We start from the raw sequence: 19,504 nt of genomic DNA on the forward strand, positions 1-19,504 counted from the left end.
TTGCAGGCCAGGGTCCCAGGGCTGCCCTGCTGCATGGTGCAGGGCTCACACAGGGCAGAGCATCGCGGGCTCCCCTGCCACAGGCGCCACTGTTTTTGGCCATTATAGCTGCTTTCTTTTGTTATTATGTAATCTCTGATAATGAAAGTCCAGTTCTGAGAGGATGCTTAATGCGGTATTAGTCACTTGAAATATAAGTGTAAATTACATGCCTGCAGCTAGAAAAAAATGGTTACAGCAGAAAACATCCCTCTTTAGTAGCATACTATAATCAAGAGAGCTGATCAAAAAAAGAATTTTGATGGACCAGTTTTCCATTGGAAAATGCACAATCCTCCAGATTGAACCATTTTCTAGAAATGTTAAATGTTGACTGGAATTCCTGGCAGATATCTGAACTGACCCAATATGCAATGGATTATTTGTTTTTGCCTTTCTCATTATGTTTATAAGCCATTTTGTGTTTTCAATGCTATTGAAACATAAACTTTAACATTATTTTCATGCTTCTGCATTGAATTTGTTTCAGAATTAACGTTCTGCTCTACCCCATCCTGTCCACTCCTTTTTTCATTCCACTTCACAATGAAATTGAATGTAGAAATAACAGAGTTTTCTGTAGGCAGGGATTTCTGTCCTGTAGCCATTGCTAGAGATCAGCAATGCTAGCAGGCAATGGAACGTATTTCCCAACATTATGACAACAGAGAAGGTGTCATTTGGAAAATATTTATCTCAATTGAAAAGACTTTGTTTATCACATCAAAATCAAAGTTCTTAGGCATCTTCAATAAAATAGGGTGGACACTGTGGGTTTTGTTCACATTGATGTCCAGAGGCAGCCATGCAGTGAAGGAAACTGCAATGCAAGAGTATGGCCTCAATCACATCGTCTGGCAAACTGAACCTAATGATGCTGATGGAAGGAGGGGAGAGGTTACATTCTCTCATCTTCCACCAGAGTAGGCTTTGCTGCCTAAAATGCGTACATTACTGGGAGCTGTGTCTGTATTATTGGTTTGTTGCTGATGTTGTTCTGCTGATGTGTAAGGTATTTCTAAGGTTCTTATGGGAGTACATGGGAGTGGTTTGGATATGTTGTAACTGGGGAAAAAAATAATTTTTCCTTGGCTTGGAAAAAAACTGAGCTCCATCACCCATCCATGAGCAGCCCTGCACTAAGAAACATCACAACAAGTCCAGAAGTACCATTTCTTTCACTGAAATTCGTGTTGGAAGTGCAGGACTCTAGTGTGTGGTATCAGAGATGGGCATTCTCCAACTGAGTTTTCTATCAGCCACCTTGAAACCCTTTAGCCCTATGGGGGCACAGAAAGTGTGAGCCAGTTTTTTGCTGTGTGTGTAATGGCTCCAGTACGAACTGTGGTTCCCCCCCAGAGGTGATCCTGGAAGGGCAGTGTGTAAATGACAGAGAGCTTGGCCCCAGCTCTCCTGTGTACAGTGTGCCCTGGGATTGTGAGTGCTTCTAGTTACTGACCGACAACTTGCAAACACTCTTATAGTCCTATTCCTGTAGTTTGGATTGAGCTGGGCTCTCTGTCACCTGGACTCAAACCAAACCTCTGGCAGGACACCCACCCCAAGCTTTGCAGTATGCCTCAGGCAGGGTGGACACAGCATCTGGCCATATGTTCCTTTGAGGAAGGAACTCTCAGAGTTCAGCACTTGCAGTTGTGTTGCAAGCATTTTCTGTGCCTTTGTAGCTGTGCTTATGTTTCTCGCTGATGCCTCAAGGAGTACTCCGTGGAGCTGAAATAATGTAAGATCTGTTCTGCTCAGGGTGTTTCACTCCCTGGCTGGTAGGAATACTACAAGAAGACCAGATCTTGCAGTATTTCAGCCCCATAAGTGGCTCCTTGAGGCAAAAAAAGACCCATAAAGGAGAAACACAAACACAAACACAAACACCAAGATATTTGGTTTCCCAGTATGATCTTTCGTCCTCTTCTGCTATTCATGTACTCACTGGTACACTTGTAAAAATATAATAAAGAACTACTCCACTCACAATCCAGTCATATGTGAAGGGGATACAACAGTATTGCTTAGGGCTTAAAATACTTTCACGTACATATACAGTAGAGGTAGAGATGGGACAAAATAACTATCTGCATTTTAAAGAAAATTTGTCCATGATTCTGCCATAAGATACGTGTGGACTGGGTCTTGAATACATGATCTTATAGACAAAATTCAGCTCCGTATGAGTTTGTACACAAAACTGCCATGGAGCATTTCCATGTGTGTGTCCCGGACTGCAGCTGCAAGCATAAGAAAATTGTATTGAAGTAATCCCAACAGCCAGGGGATTCAGATATGTACATGTTGGAGTATGCCTTACAAAACATGCACAGGGGCATAATGGGATGTGTGATTATCATGATATACAGAAATCATATGTTCATGTGTGTGCTGCTGAGTGGAGGAGGGAGCAGCCAGCAGGGGTGCTGGAGGCCAAGATTTGCAAAGCTAGTTAATGCTAAGTTAGATTTTACTACTTCTATCAGAAAAAAACCCTTAGAAGACCTTGTTGCCTCCTGATCTGCTCTGGAGCTGCCTGTGACAGCTGAGTTGCATGTGGTACAGTAAAAGCAATCAGCATGGGTGGATGCAGGGAGCTGTCAGAAGGCCAGTTGTGGGATACAAGGTAAGCACAAATCACACTGTTCTCTGTATCTTGAGTATTTCTCTGGATCTTGCTTCCAAGTGCCAGGCTGGACTGAGAAAAGCACAATAGGGACTTTGGAGTACAAAAGGGATAACACACCAGTGGAGAGTCAATGTTTGAACTTCTGTCCGGGAAATGGTTCTTCCATGGACATCTCTGAGAAAACAAGTGCACAGCAGACAGAGAAGTCAGCAGTGCACATCCAGTCATCAGAGAAGTTATGGATCTGGCACAGCTGCAGTGTGGAGCTGATTCGTGTGAAGGTGGAGGGACATGATGCTAGAAAGCTATGACCTGACTGCTGTTACTGAAACTTGATGGGACAAATCCCATGACTGAAGTGTGGCTGTTCAGAAAGGGCAGACCGGGAAGGAGGAGTGGAGACGTTGCCCTCTATATCAGGAAATGGATAGAGTGTGAAGAGTTGTCTCTGAAAAACAGCCACAGACAGGTCTAAAGCTTATGGGTGAGAATGAAAGAGCAAGGCAACAAAAAGAACCTTGTTGTTGGTGAATAATACAGGCCACCTTATCCAGGGGAGCCTGCTGATGAAGCCTTCTTCCTCCAGCTATGGAAGGCTTAGTGCTCACAAGCTCTTGTCATACTGGGGCCCTTCAACCACCCTGACATCTGCTGTAAGAGTTACATGACAAGTTTTACGTAATCCAGGAGACTCCTAGAATGCATTGAAGATAATTTCTTAACCCAGGTAGCAGACACCGGGATGCTGCCTGGTTGTGTAGAGATGGAGTCAGGAAGACCAAGGCGAACCTGGAGCTGAACTTGGCAAGGGAAGCAAAGACTAACAAGTAGGGCTTCTATAGACTTCTACAGGTATGTCAAGCAAAGAAGGAAAGTTAGAGAAAGCGTACCCCCTCTGATGAACGAAAATAGTGATCTCGTATCAACAGACAAGGGGAAGACTAAGGTACTCAATAACTTTTTTGCCTCAGTCTTCCCTAACAACTGCTCTCCTCACCCCTCCTAGGTCAATGGACAGCAAGAGGGAGAACAGGGGTAAAGCCCCTCCCACTGCAGGGGAAGATCACGTTTGCGACCACCTGAGGAACCTGAACATACATAAATCTATGAGACCTGATGAGATGCATCCCAGAGTCTCGAGGGACTTGGCCGATGTGGTGGCCAAGCCACTCTCCGTGATATTTGCAAAGTCATGGCAGTCAGGGGAAGTCCCTGGTGACTGGAAGAAGGACAACATTGTGCCCTTTTTTAAAAAGGGTAGAAAAGATGACCCTGAGAACTACCGACCTGTCAGCCTCACCTCTGTGCCTGGGGAGATCATGGAACAGATCCTCCTAGAAGCTATGCTTAAGCACATGGAAGACAGGGAGGTGATTCAAGACAGCCAACATGGCTTCACCAAGGTCAAGACTTGCCTTACCAACCTAGTGGCTTTCTATGATGGGGTAACCACATCTGTGGACCTGGGAAAAGCAATGGAGGTAATTAATCTGGACTTCTGTAAAGCCTTTGACACAGTCCCCCCCCTCTCTAAATTAGAGAGATATGGGTTTGATGGGTAGACTGTTTGGTGGATAAGGAATTGGTAGGTTGCCCCCTCCCTGGAAGTGCTCAAGGCCAGGTTGGATGGGGCCTTGAGCAGCCCGATTGGGTGGGAGGTGTTCCTGCAGGGGGGTTGGAACCGGATGACATTTGAGGTCCCTTCCAACTCAAACCATTCTGTGATTCTATGACATCAAGCAGTGGGGCATGGCTGTCCTTGGCTGTGGGAAGGGGAGTCAGACCTCATTTGAAGAGGATTGAATAAGATGCCCAGTCATCTTGGTGCCTCCTTACAGCTGGGATAGGCAACATGGATGTATAGCTGCCCTTCTGGAAGGAGAAAGAGGGGCTCTGATGGAGAAGCCCAATGCCAGTCCGTGACTGGGGTCTCAGCCTCAAAGATGACAGCATTTGGGGCATTTCACACAAGTCTTGGAGCTGCAGGTGGTGATGTTTGTGGCTGCTGTCCAGAGACAACCTTGGAATTCCAGGTCTAGAGCCAGCCCCTTCTCTGTGGAAGGAGGATACTGTGTCTCAGTCCATAAAGTCCCTAGAATGGGAGGAAGGGGTGAGAGACAAAGTCAGTAGTAAAAAGAAATGGAAGTAGGCAGCTTGCCATAGTGGAGTGCAGACTCTGCAGAGCTGCCTCTTTTATTGGTGCCCAGACTAGAGGAAGGTTTATACTCTCAAACAAGCCAAATTGGAAATGGAGAGCCGGATGGAGCCCTGTAAGCAGGCTGCTGCCTGGAGAGCCCTCAGTGCTGGGGAGGATGTGCAGCCACCCTGAAGCCTGCTGCTTTCCCTCACCTTTTCATCCTTCATCCTTCTTCCTTTCCACTCGTCCCTCACTGTCCCCTTTCATCTTTCAACGCCTTCCCCTCCCCATGGCCGGACTTCTCCTCTGCTGCTGACTTCCTCAACAGCTCTTGCCATCAGCTAAGACCGAGGTCCTCTTTTGGTGGTGGAAATGGCCCAGATTGCTCAAGGGCAGCCAGTTTGAATGCCACAAGGATAAATGACAGAGGGAGAAGATACCTGTGGTCCTCTCTTTCTACTGCTTTTCTGCTGACTATAGGAGTAATTTTCATTACAGTGACAACGTGCTGTGGGTCTGTCCTCAGGTTTGTGTCATCCTAAGAGGAGAGGAAAGATGAGGAAGAGACACAACAAAGAGAAGACCTGAAAGTTATGGCATAGAGACAGGACCCATCACACAAGGATCTGGCTCAGGATTTGGCATGGTGGGTCCTGATGAGTTGCTGAGTGTCACATGTGCCCTGAAAATGGTTTGCTCATTAATACATTAATGTCACAAACATGTGAGGTGGGGAGAATTGGGTGTTCATTCCTCAGCAAGTTCCCCAAGCCCATGCTGAACAGGGCATGGAGACCACCGTGATGTTTCAGGATCCAGTTCATACATGTTGAGTCTGTGCTGTGACATCCTGATATGTCAGTAACAAAACGCTAGAGGCTGAAGGTGAGAGATCCATCACCAGCTACTCTGGGGACCTGAGCTCTCTTCTGCTCTCCAGCTGATTTTTTTTTTTTCCATGTCATTTAATTTATCCAATGCCTCAGTTTGCTGCCTGCAAAAAGCCCAAAGGGATTATGACATCTGTTGTCACATTAAAATGCGATCTTGACTATGAGGAGGTCAGGTACCATGGTGGGAGCTGTTACAGTCTGAAACACTGGTCTCGTCCCACATGGTGCTCTACAGCACTGTCTCTTCTGATGGGAAAAGGTCCTGCTAGAGTCAGCTTGGTGCTCATGGAGTGTCTTACAGCCAGCATGCAGGAAAATCGTTTGCTCTCTTTCTTTCCTTCGGTTTTGGCTGTTGAAGCAAAAACACATAATAAAGTAAAGAGGGTTTTAATGACAATCTGCCGGTATGTTAAATATTCCAGCTTCAGGAATGATCCAGTTAGGTACTGGAGCCAAGGGAAAGGTTCTCATTACTTCCAGTGGACACTGAATCATTGTCTTTGCAAAGAGAAGCAAACCTCACAGAGGTTGGGGCTGGCTGCTTGCCACTGACCTGCAAAAAAAGCAGTCACTCCAACAGCTGAATACTGAGCTTTAGACTTCGCACTTTCTCTCCTACAGTCACTGTGTCATACAGTCCGTGGTGAAGGAAGAACCTGGGAGCTATACGCAGTTTTAATGAGCATTTTTTCCCCTGTAATGCTCAGTATGTTCCTATTCCACTCAAGGAAAGGTGCAGGAAGAATTTAATGCAGAACTCTGACATTCCCCTCCGTACAAATTCAGGTCTGAGAGAAGGATTCAGAGGTGTGTTTTGCTGCAATTCTTTGTACATGAGACTCTTACCACATCTGCTGGATTTATGGCCCCAAATTGCCTCTGCCATCCAGCAGTCCTTCTTGTACACAAAATTAATTTGACAACTCATTGTTTCAGAAACAAACTAGCCTGCGTGTCTCCACTGACATTACCTACTCTGCCAGGCAGGTGGCTGCAGAGAAAAGGGCTTATTTATACAGTGCATTGGAATGCCAGGAGGGGTTTCTTGAGATCAAAGTTGATGAGAGACCTCTGGATGCGAGGACCAGTTGCCCTTTTCAGCCTCAATTGGCAGTAGAATCTAGTCTGTTCCTGCTGTCAAATCAACACTGCATCTGCCTGGGGCGGAGCTGGATTTTGAGCTGACTAGGAGATTAATCCAAGGAATTTGTAGGGGTTCCACTGCTTCCAAATACAAGGGATCAGGTAGCAAATTCAGATGAAGGAGAAAGTGTTGTGATAAAAACACAGAAGGCAAGCAGAGCTTCTTAAGCACAGAAGCTTCTGGTGGGGCAGTTGTGGAGACCTCTGACAGCTGAGAACTTACTGACTGTTGCTGGTTGCCCAGCATTTGTGGGAGCGGGGACTGGGAGACATTGTGCAGTAGATTAGAAAAATCACAGCAGGAATGCAATTGATTCATAATACTGAAGCCTCATCCCAAGAGAAACAGGACCCCGGGGCCAAGATGCTCAGGCTCAGAGTAGTATCAGGGTGTGTAGCTACACAAAAGCCAAGGTGGAGAAAGGAAAGATCAGCTGGGGGAGCAATCTCAAATGAACGTCCACTGTCTTCTTACATGTGGGTCAAAGCCAGCAGTGTCTAAGAAGGGTGGAAAAAGAGAGTCAAGCTTGTGATGGGGTAAAACATGAGTTTCAAGGACCCCTCCCTTCCACTGTAAGACAAAGCTGAGCATCTACTTTTCCCCAGGTATTTACACCAGCCTCTGCTCTCTGCTTTGCAGAGGTCTGAAAGTCTGATGTGAATAACTATGGCCTTGCTCCCTGCAATAGATCTGCCATCCTGGGCTAAGGATGCACACCAGCAGGTCTCACTGGTAAGCAAAGCTCCTTTCTCTCCTAATTGAGCAGGTAGTAGCAACCTGGTATTTCAGGCACGTTACCTCTATTCCCAGCCGCAGCTGAGCTCCCAGTGCAGGGAGACTTTACAAGACCCATGAGAGATGTCGAAGGCTGATCCTTTTCTGTCATTGGGAGGGAGGAACTTTCTGGTTACCTCCAAGCAAAAAGGACAAAATGTTATATGATATATTTAATAAAACAAAACATACACACACACAAACGAAAAAAAAAGAAAAAGAGGCCAATGCTTGGGAAGGTAATGTGTTCATTTGAATAATGGGCAAAATCAAATTAATTCTACATTAAATAGTTCTGAATAAAGGGTTTAAGTCAGCAGTTTCAAACTTGTTTTCCTTAATTACTTTCCGTGTTTAATGTCATTAAGAAGATTAAAAATTCATTAACAAGAGTAGTAAAGTGGCAAATCAGTAAAGCTATCACTCCAGGTTAAAAACTACGCTGAGGTTGACACTTTGTACACTTCCACAGGCGTTGTGTGGAACGCTCCTGGGGAGCTCGGGCAGCTGGGGGAGACTCACCAGCCTCCTCCGGCCGGGCCAGATGGGGAAGTAGCCAAAGGGCCAGCCTTGGCTGGACATGGCAACCATGTTAACCATTAACTAAGCAAGACAGAAGGCAGCATTTAGCAGAAGGGCAGCACGGACCATGGAAAGCACAGCAGTATAACCCTCAAACATGGCAAGCATCAGAAACAGACTCAGCCATGGAGAATGGCGGGTGTTATAAAGCACTAAGGCGTGTCAAGGCAATCCAATTGCTTGATTGGCCTCATGTCCTGAGCCCTTTTAGTGTGAAGACTCAGAAGGTTCCGAGCACCAGGGAACCACTGAGCTGCACCAGGCTGGCCTGTGGAGATCAGGCAGGGTGGGGAGAGAAATTTAAGGTATTTTTTTCTCCTTTAGCTTTAAAGGATGCCAATATACCTGGTCCCTAGGTGCGGGCACACAGTTTGAGAGCAAAACAAAGCTGCTTGTTCAGGTAGCTCAACCAAAGCACACAGCCTTTGGAAACCTCCCTCTAGCAGCACTCCCAAAGAGCTTCAAGGTCCCAGATGACACATAGATCCCACCACAGTCCATCCCAGGCAAGTGAAAGATCATAGCCACCCAAAAAAAGCTCTTATTTAGATGGGCCAAGAAGGCAAAAGGAAGTCCTTGGAGATGTATGTGATTAATTATCCAAAAGGGCTTTGTCAGGGGTAGAAGGTACACTCCAATCTCTTTCTAGACTTGTGCAACAGTCAGCTGGGGTCACCCCAAAGCAGCAATACAAAACTGACTATGCTGGCCTTGCAAAACCAGCCTCCAGGAGTCACAGTATCAGCTGTTTCAAAATGGTCTCCTTGTATCTCTTTTATTCTCTGTTTCTTGAGCTCTTAGAGGGGTTTTCTTCATCTTAACAGAGCTCCATTCCAGCAGACAGGAGTGCAGAGCAATGCTCCCTCTACCTGCAGCCTGGAATTTGGATCATGGTGGCAATCCATATTTGTATTTGGTTGTGTGTCCTATCTCTGTGACATACAGCACACAGTGCGAAAGCCCAGGTCCCTTGAGATGTGAAAGTCAGGGTCCCAGAGCTGTGGCTAGGAATGGAGAGGGAATCAAAAAGCCACAGAAATGCAATGGCATACAGCTTTAGCTGAAGTCAATGTCACCCCACAGCAGTAATGCAAAACTGCTTATGCTGGCCTTGCAAAACCAGCCTCCAGAAGTCACAACATGATCTGTTATGCACCAGTCTCTTTTGCCTGCCCCCACAAAGCCCCTGGGAGCACCCCATCAGACCCTTTCTGTGACGCAAAATCAAATCCCAAATTGTGCTGGTCATACATGTGCTTTTCAAGAGGCTCTGACCAGCCAAACCATGGCAGGAGGGTCTGTGTGTTGCCCAGTGGCAGGATTTCCCTCACCTTTATTTTGCCTAGCAGAAAACACAGGGGCTTGACTTATTTCTGCTCAGTTTGGGAATGTATTTTGCCTTCAGTTGCCAAATTTTCCTCAGATTGGGAAGTTGGAGTCCTGCTCTGACAACTAGTAAACCAGAAAGACACTTTTTCCCCTGGCTTTGATGAGGGGCTCCCATCTGTAGGGCCACACGCTTGTCCCGCTGCTCCCTCCCAGCCACTGTGGGATCAAGCAAAACCCATTCTCAACACATCCCTTTGTTCCCTGGGAAGCCACAGCAGCCCTGTTTTGGGAGCAGGTGGGAGGAGGGAAAGCCCTTTATATTTATTTTTTTGCCCTCCCCTTTTATTCTTTTGCAAGCTTTAATTATCGAAGGACTGAATTTGAGCCGTTCCTGTCTTCTTCCTTCCTTCCCGGACAGCGTTTCTAACAAAGGACTGTGGTTTGGGTTTGAGGCTTTTTTTTTCTTTCCCTTTTCTTTTCCCCTCCAGAGATCTAAGGCCTGTAATGAGATACCAACACCCTCTCCTTCCTACAGCCTCCAACCCAAGCCCTCCACCCTTGCCAGCCCCTCCCTCTGTCAAGGCACTTCCATCACGTCCCCATGCTCCCAGGATACTGGTGCAGGGGGTTGCTGCTGGCCCTCAAGGTCTGTCTTGGGAGGTGAACACTATAGAGTTACAAGGGAGAGCAGCTTGGAAACTGCCTTTGCTTTGATGAAGCAACATTTAATTATCTCCCTCTCCCCCAAGCCCTCCCCCAGTGAAAAAGATCTCCTGTTGTCTCGGCTAATTTGTCCCTTTTTGCTTAATTCCCTAACCTGCGTGTGAAACCCTGGGCTCGTCTTAGTCCACCACCCATCTCTCCTGCTCCTCTTCTGGTGCCATGAAATGCCATGGTAGGAGTCTCTGGGTGTCCTCCTAGCTCCCTATGCCACAGGGATGAATCCTGAGCCGTGAAACCAGAGGGAATTGAAGCATGCTGCATCTACAGCCCTCGTTGATCAGCCACCCTCAAAGAGGCAAGGTGCCTAAAATCCTCCAGAGATTTGGTTCCCATGGCCCATGTCTACCTAAGTGACCTACCAGCACCCGTCCCCAGGCTCCTCACCACCCCAAATGTGGTTATACTACTTGCTAGGGAAGAGGACAGAGAGCAGGATCCACTCTTGCCCAGAGAGGACACCTCTCTGCCCTCATCTCTCAAAGCCACCTGTTCACAATATTCTACCTGGAAGGACTTTATGGTTGCTAAAATCCTGGTTTAGTTTTGGATTGGGGAGAGAAGAAAGGAGCAGAAATCTGTGAGCTCTTTTATTTGGATATGTTCCTTGTAGCAGAGGGGTGGTGCCGAGTGCCAAGTGGCTGCACATCCTAGGGCACTGCACAAGAGCTGCATCCCGGGCCTGGGTAGGGGCTGATGCTGGAGCAATCTGGTCCCCCACCCTCTTGTTGGATGTAGAGGCTGAGCACAGACATTGAGAGATGCTGGTGATGGAGAGGAATGAGGAAGGAGAACACCCCTGCTCCAGCTTCACAGATATTGGATAACCACGTAGGGGAACAGCCGCATTTGTTGCAAGCAGCAGGGCCTTGCCGCAGCTCTCGTGCCCGCTGCAAGCTGCCCTGCCACGAGCCCAGTGGTTTGGGTGGCTTGGCATGGAACAAAGTCCAGTGTGCTATGAAGGCATAGCTAGGGAGATGAGATGGGATTCTAGCAGTCCGCAGCGGCTCTGGCCATGGAGGGGGTCTAGGGGACAAAACCCTATGGGGAGCCAAGCTTTTGCCCCTCACCTTCCTCCAAGAGGAGGAGGGCACTGTAAAAAGGCACTGAGTGAGGGCTGCCACGCTGTGGAGAAGGAGCCTTAGGGAGGAGGAGAGCAGAGTGGTTGCCAGGTTGACTTCAGCCAGAGACTTTCATGGGGGGGGAAAGGGGCAGGGAACATGGAGGATCAACATTGTCTTCTCCAAAGAGGAAAAGAAAAGAGAGAGAGAATGTAGGAGGAAGACAATGGGAAACAGGACTTGTTGGGGGGAATAGGAGACGCTCAGGGATTGAAGTAGGCTGGGGTCCAACTTAATAAGAAGCGAACCAAAACAAAACCAAAACAAAAAGTGACTGGAGTTGGTGGTGGGCACCCCCTCCCTCAGGCAGCCATCCCCAGAAGGCAGTGAAGCTGCCTTTTCAAACAGCCGCCTCACAATAAATTCATGGCAGCCAGGGCCGGGAAACAGGCTGCTGCAATTTAAAGGAAGCGTGGATTTGCATATTGAATTAAAATTAAGAGCTAATTATGCAAATAAATTATGACATTTGGCAGGAGAATTTGCTTCAAGATCATTTATTACGTTCTTTTTATAACAGTGCGAGCGTTTAACGGTCAAAGACAATATTTTAAAGGAAAATTAACGCAAGATTATTAACCTAAAAACAATTCCACATTAATGAGATGTATTTCTCTTCAACTTCTCACACCTGGCTGCCTATTGATGCCCAGCCAGGACTGTCTCTCAATAATTGGCATATTTTTTGCAGGCAAATATTGAATGAGATGGTTGAACGTTGCTTTGGACAAACTCACTCAGGAAAATTCCTTCAGGGTTTTAGCTTGCTGGTCTGTAAAGGAAAGTTGTGAAGGTCAAACGTGTTTCACATTGTTCTTCGGTGTGCTTGGACTGACCAGGTCCGGATGTGGTTGGGAGAGGACATTGCGCTCGCTACCCCATCTGCATGAGAATAAAAGCTCCCCTGCTAAAATGTGTGTGATTGCTTTTTGGAAGAGATATAAAATGAAGGTCTTAGCCATTTGTGGTCATTAAAGATCTTGTGGCTTTTTTTTTTTTTTACTCACAAGATCAGAGTTGTTAACCCCGGTGCCTTGGCTCCCCTCCAGCTCAGGTAATTGCTGCCTGCCCACTTACGCAGCATTGGGACAGTCAGGTGGGGCAGGCTCTGCCCTTCCCATCCCAGGATAGCGATGCACTGGCTGAGCAGTCTCACCAGTGGCCAGAATCCTCCTGGCAGGAGAGAAGACCCCTCACTGGGTTTCGGATCCGGAAGGCTTGCTGGGATCCTGAGGGATGCAAATGGCTCCAAGACCCACAAGCTGTCCATTGCCAGTCATCACCTATGAAGAGCCTCTGGCTGAGGTTCATCCCACACAACTGGGATGATCGTCGATGGTTAGGTGAGTAGTTGTGTTTCTAGAAGATTGGCTCTTGTTCAAAGAGGAAAGAGACTCAACCATTTTGGGGTTTTGATATGAAAGTATCTAAAAAAAGAGTTTTCTCACAGAAGACAGAAAGTGCTTTCTCCAGCCTTCTTATTTTGCCTCTCCCCAAACTGCAAACAGGCGACATGTTGTGGAACTAAGAGGCCACATTTGCAGCCAGGCTGCAGTAGCTGTTGTTGGGAGTTACAAGGGAGCTGTGGTCAGGAGTGACTGGAGGTGAAAAAACTATACCCAAACTGTTTAGGAAGCAAGAAAGTGTCTTTCTCAAAGATGGTACTTTGCAGCCTTGCCAAGGAAGACCACAGTAATGTGGCAGTCATCCTTTGATCACTTTCACTCCTTCTGCTTTGCCTCCAGCCCTGACTGTTTTCCACTGTGATCTGTGCACCTCTAGGGCAGGATGGGAGTTCAGGATCCTTGTTGGTTCTGGAGTTTCCTTTTTCTCCATTTCTTTACACCTGCATCTAAAATGTGTCCTCGGAGAGCCATCTGCCTTTCTTATAATTAGGATTTCCTGAACTCCACACCCTGCCAAAGCTTGAGGGGACTTCATCCAGAGCTCAATGGGCATTTCCCTTCTGAGGCAATTGGAAGTCTGTCTTTCATGATTCTTCCATCTCCTCTCCCAAGGGATTTCCCCCTCTCAAGTTCAAGGTGGAGAGGACATTCCCTGCTAAATCAGTCCTGGCACACAGCGCACACTGATGTGTGGAGCCAACCACAGGTAACAAATTGTGTTGCAATAAATGGAGGGTTTGGAGCCAGACAAAACGTGTGACATTCAAAGTTCTCAGCTCTCCTCCCTCAGAAATGCAATCTGTGACTTCTGGACCCTCCTTAATGACCCAAAGCCGAATGGAAAATAATATTAATAATAATAAAAGAAACAAAGAAGGGGCTGGCGCATTTTTTAAATAAAGAAATTTCCCTCATCTTGCGGTTAATTTAAAAGGTTTATTTCTTGAAATGAATCCTCTTCATCAAATCTCCGATCCTTGAAAATCAGTGCAACCTGCCTCTGTGGATAATGAATTGATTTGTAATGTAAATTATATAAAACACCCTCCCCGCCAGCATTTGTGTGTGAGTGTGTTTAATCTAAAGCGTTTAAGTCTGAAAATGAGCTTCTCCATCAAAAGTCTCGATTCCATTTACATTTCTTGCATACGAGTCAATTTGTGCCTGACCCAGTCTATAAATCACTGCCAAGGAGTGCTGTGTCTGTACCTCTCCTCTTTCCCCAGCCCCCTCCCCTCATCCTCCCATCCTTGTATATGCTATGTTTAAAAAGGCATCTTCAGATACCGCCTATAAACAGCTCCCAGACCTCCAGCCAAACGTTGGCCAGTGGAGGAGGGACCCTGTATCTGAGAGGTGGGCAGCATGGGCAGTCAGTCAGCAGGCAAAGGAGGCGAGGAAGGGTTGTTCTGCTCACTTCTTCTGGCTGCTTGGGAATGATCTCCCAAGCAAAGGTGCCCTCACTTGATGTTTCCTTTCTAACACGATTGCTTGACTGTTAAAGGAGGCCATGGCTTAAAAGTGTGTTAGAGGCTGAGATCTCCTACCGGTGTATATCAACATGATCCTGTAAAATCCATGAAGTGGAAATTGTTTACATCACCAGAGGTTTTTGCCCTGTCTTTCTCTCAGCAGTTCTCTGATCATGCTAACTTCTATTCTTCGTCTAATCCGAGTGGCAGTGAGGTTACTTGAGTTATACATCCTTAGCTTGCCTCCTGGGTACTGAAACCAGTGGAAGGTGCCTTTGGGGATTAGGCACTTCCCTTGCTGGTTGAACTTTCATAGGACTAGTGCCCAAGGTCCTTTGGGAGAGTATCTGGGTACCAGCATTCCAAGGAGCTTAGTAGCCATGCAGCTGAAGACCAGAGGCCAGTAGGCTAATCATTGATGCTGGTCTCCTCTGTGAGACATCAGCAATGCCTGCGAAATATGCAGCTTTTCGTAGAGCAGGATATTATAGCTAAACACAGAATGTGAATGGGATCAGCAGCTCATTGTTGGCACTGTCAGGGAATTTTGTGATCATTTTTTTCTGTTCTTTTTGTCTTTCAGAAAAGGCTCAATTTAAACTGGTTTCTAGTATCAGGAGAAAAAAAAGGGAATCAATTTTTGGATCATGGCATCAGTTAAAAAATGAAAAGTTCCAATATATTGGTGGTGAATCAACTCACTGATTTATTCAAAGTATGGCTACAGAAACAAGAAATTAACAGTTACATCAGCAAAAAAAAAAAAAAGGACATGAAAAATGTTAGAAGAAATATTGGAGGTACATCCACATTTCCCCATATATTTATGCACAAACATTTACAAAACCAAGTTAACCAGTCTTTCTTGGATTCTCTTTGTCTCCTCATAGCAGAAAGATGCCTGAAAGTATTAAGAAATCAGAGCACAGAACATGTCCAAGTGTGCAAAACAGCGTGAGATAAAGAACAAGAATAGTGGTCACCATTCCTACCCAAAGACACTTTGTGCCCTTCTTCTGTGAACCCTGACCTACCCAAACCCTGCTCTCTCCGAGCATCCCATGAGAAGCAAGCTCCATCCACTGCCTTCTGTCTGGTCTGTCACTCACCAAACTGAGGAAGATCAATGTCCAGCCAAAAGAGGTAAGAATTCATCTTGAGTCAGGAAGTCAATCTGATGTGACGGTCTTCCGAAAAGACTTACGTTGGTTTATAGACTTACTACCAGTAAGATGTTTTCTCTCTGTGTCTGGGTTGTTTGCCTTTGAAACAGCGTTAATGTTTCCTTTCTGCCAGCTTTCCTCAGTTTAAATATAAGGTCTCTAGACCGTGGGCTGTATGTTACTGCTTGAACATACAGCTCCGAGCGCAGTGGGGATTCTGGCCTTGGAGGAGTCCTTGTGAGCTGCTGTAATACAAATAGTAGGAAAAGGTTTTAGTCACAATAATCCCAGGGGACTGAGGTCAGACCTTCAGTGAAGGAAGACACAAACCCATTACCAGTTTCTGTAGGGACTAATACAGTTTGCACTTCATTAGAGGAATTCAAAGTGATTTGTACACATTAATTACTCCTTGCAGCATCCCAGCTGGATAAATATTATTACCTTCATTTTATAGAAAGGTTAAATAAGAGGTAGAGAAGTTCATTTATTTGACTCCAACTGTACAGCATGACAGCGACAAAAGCCAGGAATAAAATATAAGAGGACTGATTGCCAGTCCCTTTCCACTGTGGGTCCCAAATATTTGTTGCCCAGAACGTCACAAGCAAAGGAAGTGCCTATGCCTCCTAGCTGGGCTAAATAACACTGCGATGGGGTATTGGGGGTGGCGCATGCGGCACACACAGCCTGGTAAGCACCGCTCAAACCCTAGCCTGCACAGCCTTGCAAAGATAGGAGGAGGAAATGAAAGTGCAATTAGCTGGAAACAAATGAATTCGTGTTGCATACATTTCCCAAGCTGATGGGTTGGTGAATGAACCACTCGTTATTTCATGGAGCAGCATCTTTAAAGATCTGTAGAACAACTTGAAAAAAACACAGCTGTTCTGTTTTGACATTTTTTGCAATGTCTGGATGATGATTGCCCTAGTTTCAGCCATAGGAATTGCTGTATTTCCATTTTCATGAAAAGGAAATTCTGAAGATGTTTTGTAGTTGTTTAAACTTCTCATCTTAATTTTTTCATCATTTCATGAGTGCTACATTGACAGTGTCAGGCCTACAGAAATAAAATATTTTGTACCTTAAATATCAAACCTTCTTTATTCCTGTTGTCCTATTTTTCCTTTACTAGGCCACTTAAAAACAGGCAATGCTCCCCTCTGCAGCAGAAATATTTAACTGAAGTCAGAGATGCAAAATGAAAGAGAGAACACAAAGCAGAAGCAAAAATAGGAAATAAGAGAGTAAATAGGTTGTTTTGAGTCTGATCAAGAATTTCTTCTTATGGTTGTCAGTGCAGTAGAGGGCAAAGTACCTTTAGAACAAAAAAATAATTTATTTCTTTTCTGCAAAGGCAAAACTTGTGATCAGAAATTTTGCAGCCATCCCTAATCTGTTGCATTTCTCCTGTGTGGTGAGCAAAGGACCTTTATATTTGTCTGCTGCAGCAGATAGGCTCACAAGACCGGACTTAGAGCAATGAAGCTCCTGTGTGAACTTCCCAGAGATGGCAAAATGGATTCTTCAGGGAAGATGGATCTGAGAGTATTATAATGACAATAGTAAGCTCCCTATTTAATTAGTGTTGTTTATATTTGAACTGGTACCCTGTATGATGGTATTTTTCAACCTGTGGTTTGCAGATTCCTGGAAGAACATTAATTCATTGTAAGGAGGGTGGGAAGAGCAATTTCGCTGATGCTCTTCAGCAGCTGGAGGTTGGGAATTATCTGTGGGGGTGCTAAGCCTTCATGAGAGGTTTTCTAGGGATCCACAAATCAAAGCAAGTTGAAAGCCATTGCAGCAGGATAATGTTATATTGATTGCTTTGTTTTTGCAGGGGATAGATTTTGTTTAATCTTCCCCTTCCTTACATTGCTTGACACCATTAGTTTTATCTTCACTGACATCAAATACAAAAAAATCACCAGAGAGGGGACTCTGATGTGTTTTGTACTACTCTTGGGTGGGTGGTAATACAGGAAGCATTATCTGAGGCATGGCAGCTCTTTATAGGAAGTTTTGCTTAAAAAAATAATGAGGTAGCACAGAAAAGCATGGACTTGAAAAGGATGAGAAGATCTTACTCAGTGCAGGTTTTAGAAGAAACTGAGATCCAAAAAAGAGTAAAAACTTAGGAAATATGAGGTCTGCTGAGAGCTGGACAGAGAGAGGCAGAGAGCCCCTCCCTGCTCTGAGAGCCCATGGACCTACTGGTACCAGCACAATGAGGCAAAACCAGCAGTGAGGTGGGTGTTCCAAGAGAAACCTATTTGACAGGGGTTTGGGTCTGCAGTGGGAAACAGTGTGAAGCAGCACCTCTCCCTACCGGGGTGAGGTATGCTATGAAAGACTGTAGTTTCAGGACAGGATGACTAGGATGGGGCAGGCTTCCCCGGGAAACTATCCTCCCCAGCGCTGTATCGCCTGCTGCCTCGTCTGCTCAAGCTGCCACATTTGGTTGTCCCAGGTGTGGTCCAGCCCAGAAGGGGAGATGAGAGGAAGGTCAAGGAGGGGGATGGAGGGGCGCAGCTTTCACTCAACAAACACAAACTTGTTTCTCCTCCTCCTCCATCCTTCACAAATTCCTGGTGCCTGTCACCCTGCTGACTGCTCTGAGGGTTTTAATAAAAAGAGAAACTGACATTTGACGTGAGCACAGTAAGGAAGAGGAAAGGCAGCATGGAGGGAGGGCGCCAGACAATGTACCCATATGGAAAATAGAAGGATGCCACGGCAGCCACTTTCAGAGTCCATCCCTCTGTTTTCCCTGTGCCCCATGGCCCCAGCTACAGGCTCTTAACATAACAAGTGAGCCAAGGGGTAGCCCCGTGCTTGGCGTCCCTGAATTCCTCCACCCCAGCTCCGTCTCCCAGCTACTGATCTCAGGCAGCAAAGGGCCCTTCCCTACATCCTCTCCAGCGGCGCTATTGTCTCTGCAGTGGTAAAGGATGCCCCTGGCTCCTTTCCTGATAAAGACCAATAAAGCCTGGAGTGGGGGGAATACATATATATGCATACAAATATATGTATGTATGAATGTATGTATATACAATAAATAAAGCAAGCCAATCAAGCCCTTCAGGCAATTTTAGCTCCGTCTGTTGTTCAGAAGGAGGGCTTTCCTCCCTCCCCTCCCATCTCCTAACGAAATCCCCCAGGCCCTCCTGATTTCTCAACCCTGCCACCAAAGGATGCTCACACAGGCATGCTCTCCTGTGGCTGGAGCAACATAGGCTGTCAGAATGGGGAAGTATTTTCTTTTCCAAGGTTGTTGGTGTCAGAGGTTTAGTTATATGCCCTTCCAGAGCCTCCTCAAACCCCTCCTCACTACCTCCATGTGCTGGCAATTTGATTCAAAGCACCCCTTCACCCTGTTTCACCCAGATCCACTCCTGCCTTCTCCTCCCTCAACCCTGCAGCCATCCACATACTCACCAAGCCTAGCTATGACTGGAGGGAGGAAGATGCAGAATTGATGGCTCCTCTCATGAAATAACCAAGAATATCCTCTTAGAGCCTCAGGTCCTGGCCATGAGGCCATCTGCCTGCCTGTATGTTGGTACAGACACCTCCATCCCTCTGCCTTTTGGTGCTAACCAAGACATGCTGGGCAGGGATGGGGCAACCCACGTCTCTCTCTCTCTGCATCAGTGTAAGGAGTCCCTAGGACTTTTTTCTCACTCCTCTACAGGCTTGCAATTGACCTTCCCCTGTGATGTTGTGACACTATAGAGGTAGGTCAGAAAGCAGAGGCACCTGACAAATGGCTAGACCACAGTCCTTCACACAGCATCCCTGGCCACTACCCACGCATTCCTGCTGTCAGGCTCAGGCTTACACCTGGTGCCTTCCCTGAGCAGCTGTGAACTGAGAACCCAAGTCCTTCTTAGGTCCTCCTCTAAACAGAAGAATGAGCTGGGTAAGGAACACTGAGCTGCACAGCTCTGAAGGTCACCAGCCCTGGGTGCTTCTCCCATACTGCAGCAAGTGCAGACGAGGGGCTCAGCCATGCTCACGGGTAGGGACTCAGTTCTGCTTGCCCTCCATCTCCTGCACAAAACCCAGGTTCTTTACACAGAGAAT

At 46.4% G+C, this 19,504-nt stretch overlaps 1 long non-coding RNA gene across 5 annotated transcripts in view; it reads right to left on the reverse strand.

Moving 5' to 3' along the window:
* Window positions 1–14,939: 14,939 nt before the first annotated feature.
* LOC128852729 (uncharacterized) overlaps window positions 14,940–19,504 on the reverse strand; it is a 106,620-nt gene continuing 102,055 nt past the window's right edge. For all 5 annotated transcript variants that reach the window (XR_008450745.1, XR_008450744.1, XR_008450747.1 and 2 more), the window contains one exon: window positions 14,940–15,657. This is a non-coding gene — a long non-coding RNA (uncharacterized LOC128852729). The remainder of the gene's footprint in view (window positions 15,658–19,504) is intronic.

Source organism: Cuculus canorus, chromosome 7 (genome assembly GCF_017976375.1).
Source record: "Cuculus canorus isolate bCucCan1 chromosome 7, bCucCan1.pri, whole genome shotgun sequence".
Classification (NCBI taxonomy): Eukaryota; Metazoa; Chordata; class Aves; order Cuculiformes; family Cuculidae; genus Cuculus; species Cuculus canorus.